Source organism: Halichoerus grypus, chromosome 10 (assembly GCF_964656455.1).
Source record: "Halichoerus grypus chromosome 10, mHalGry1.hap1.1, whole genome shotgun sequence".
Taxonomy (NCBI): domain Eukaryota; kingdom Metazoa; phylum Chordata; class Mammalia; order Carnivora; family Phocidae; genus Halichoerus; species Halichoerus grypus.
This window is the reverse complement of record NC_135721.1, coordinates 90,628,997-90,631,901: the sequence shown is the minus strand read 5'-3', so window position 1 is coordinate 90,631,901 and position 2,905 is coordinate 90,628,997. Positions and strand designations below refer to the sequence as shown.

General features: G+C 36.1%; 1 non-coding gene across 1 annotated transcript; it reads left to right on the top strand.

Moving 5' to 3' along the window:
* Positions 1–2,284: 2,284 nt before the first annotated feature.
* LOC118531678 (U6 spliceosomal RNA) lies at positions 2,285–2,386 on the top strand. The gene has a single exon (XR_004915334.1). It is a non-coding gene; the product is annotated as a U6 spliceosomal RNA (small nuclear RNA).
* Positions 2,387–2,905: the final 519 nt, after the last annotated feature.

Below are 2,905 nucleotides of genomic sequence, written 5' to 3'. Positions count from 1 at the left end.
AAGATACAAAAGTAGGGACCCGAAAGGCTACGTGCACCCCGATGTTTATAGCAGCAATGTCCACAATAGCCAAACTGTGGAAAGAGCCAAGATGTCCATCAACAGATGAATGGATAAAGAAGATGTGGTATATATATACAATGGAATATTATGCAGCCATCAAAAGGAATGAGATCTTGCCATTTGCAACGACGTGGATGGAACTGGAGGGTATTATGCTGAGCGAAATAAGTCAAACAGAGAAAGACATGTATCATATGACCTCACTGATATGAGGAATTCTTAATCTCAGGAAACAAACTGAGGGTTGCTGGAGTGGGGGGTGGGGTGGGAGGGATGGGGTGACTGGGTGATGGACACTGGGGAGGGTATGTGTTCTGGTAAGCGCTGTGAATTGTGCAAGACTGTTGAATCTCAGATCTGTACCTCTGAAACAAATAATGCAATATATGTTAAGAAAGAAAAAAAGAAGAAGAATGTAGCAGGAGGGGAAGAATGAAGGGGGGGAAATCGGAGGGGGAGAAGAACCATGAGAGACGATGGACTCTGAAAAACAAACTGAGGGTTCTAGAGGGGAGGGGGTTGGGAGGATGGGTTAGCCTGGTGATGGGTATTGAGGAGGGCACGTTCTGCATGGAGCACTGGGTGTTATGCACAAACAATGAATCATGGAACACTAAATCTAAAACTAATGATGTAATGTATGGGGATTAACATAACAATAAAAAAATTAAAAAAAAATAAAAAAATAAAAAAAAATAAAATTTAAAAAAAAAAAAAAAAAACTTTCAGTAAACTAAAAATAGAGGGGAACTTAGCTGACCCAATAAAGGATACCTTTTAAAAAAATAAAATCCATAAGAGACATCATAATTAATAATAAAAGAAGGAATGAGTGTTTCTCCTTAAAATGATGTTCTCACCATCCTTATTCAACAACACATTGAAAGTCTTAGCTAATACAATAAAGGAAAACAAAAAGAAATGAAAGGTCTACAGACTGTAAGGAAGAAATAAAAATCCCTATATATTTATGTCAAAAATCCCAAGGAATCTAAAAATAATCCACTGTAACTAATGAGTAAATTTAATGAGGCAAGATACAAGGTAAATAATAAAAAATAAACTATATTTCTTTGCATTGCCAATGAACAATGGTCAAATGTTAATTTAAAAATCAATACTCTTTATAATAGAACTAAAAACAAGCATGAAAAATCAAAGTATAAATTCATCCAAATATGTACAGTGTCTGTGTACTGAAAACTATAAATCACTTCATGAATTGGAAGTGTCAGTGTTGTTAAGTGGTCAGATTCCCCACCAGCTGATCTATAGATTCAATGCAATCCCAAAGAAATCCCAAAGAAAATCCCTGAAGGATATATATACATTTTTTTTTTCTTAATATTGACAAACTGATTGTAAAACTTACATTGAAAGTAAAAAGAACTAGAATAGCTCAAACAATTTTGGACAGGAAGAACAAAGTGGAGGACTCATGCTACCTGATTTCAAGACTTACTATAAAGCTACAGTGGGTTTTGATGAAAGAATAGACACAAAGATCAAAGGAACAGAATAGAGTGCGCAGAAGTAGATTTACACCATGTAAGTATGGACCATTGATCTTTGACAAAGTACAAAAACAATTCAGTGGGGAAAGACAGTCTTTTCAACAAAAGTTGCTCTAACAGTTATAATTCAAGTGCAAAATAAATAAACCTTGACCTACAATTTGCACTGTATTCAAAAACTAACTCAAAATGTATTGTGTAAAATCTAAAATGAGAAATGTGTAGAAGAAAACATACAAAACTTCTAACTGCATATTTGGTAAAATTTCTTAGATTATGATCCCAAATATCCAATACATAAAAGGGAAAATGTGATAATAAAATTTTATCAATTAAAAAGCTTCTGCTCTATAAAGACACTGCTAAGGAAATGAAGGAAGCCAGGGGTGCCTGGGTGGCCCAGTTGGCTAAGTGTTTTCCTTTGGCTCAGGTCATGATCCCAGGGTCCTGGGATCAAGCCCCAAGGTGGGCTCTCTGTCAGCAAGGAGCCTACTTCTCCTTCTCCCTCTGCCTGCTGCTCCCCCTGCTTGCACTCTCAATCTCTCTGTCTCTAATAAATAAATAAAAATATTAAAAAAAAAAAAAAGAAAGAAAATGAAGGAAGCCAAAACAGAGAAAATATTTACAAAACCTATATTTGAGGAGGGATTTGTTGTTGTTTCAGAATATTTAAAAAACTCTCAAAATTCCAAAAAAGAAAAAAGTGCTTGCTTCAGCAGCAGGTACACTAAAAATTGAAAGGGTACAGAGAAGAGTAACATGGCCCCTGCATGAATTACTCACAAATTCATGAAGTGTTCCATATTTTTACTGGATGAAAGTGGCAAAAGGTATAAGCTTCCAGTGATTAGATAAGTAAGTACTGGGAATGTAACGTACAACATGAGGACTACACTTAACACTGCTAGTGGTACATTTGGGAAAGTTACTAAGAAAGTAGATCCTAGAAGTTCTCAACACAAGGAAAAAACTTTTTTTTTTTCCTTTTTCTTAAAATCTATGTGTAATTTTAACTGAACCCACGTGAGTTTGCTCCTCAGTGAGTCAAAAACTGCACCAGGTGAGTTGTCCCAGGAAGAAAACTTTATTTGCAGCAAATAAGGAGATCACAGTGAATGGCTTCCAAAGCCCTGACTCTCCCAGAGAGAGTGAATGGGTTCCTTTTGGTTAGGGTTAGGATGAATGTTTAGATAGGGAAGTCTTGTCTTTGTATGCAGAGGTGGGGATAAGGTCCTGCATGTGCCTTAAGGAAACATGCCTATACACATACTGTATGTCATGTAAATGAGGCTTGTGTTCCTCCTTGGGTGGAGATATCAGTACTATAA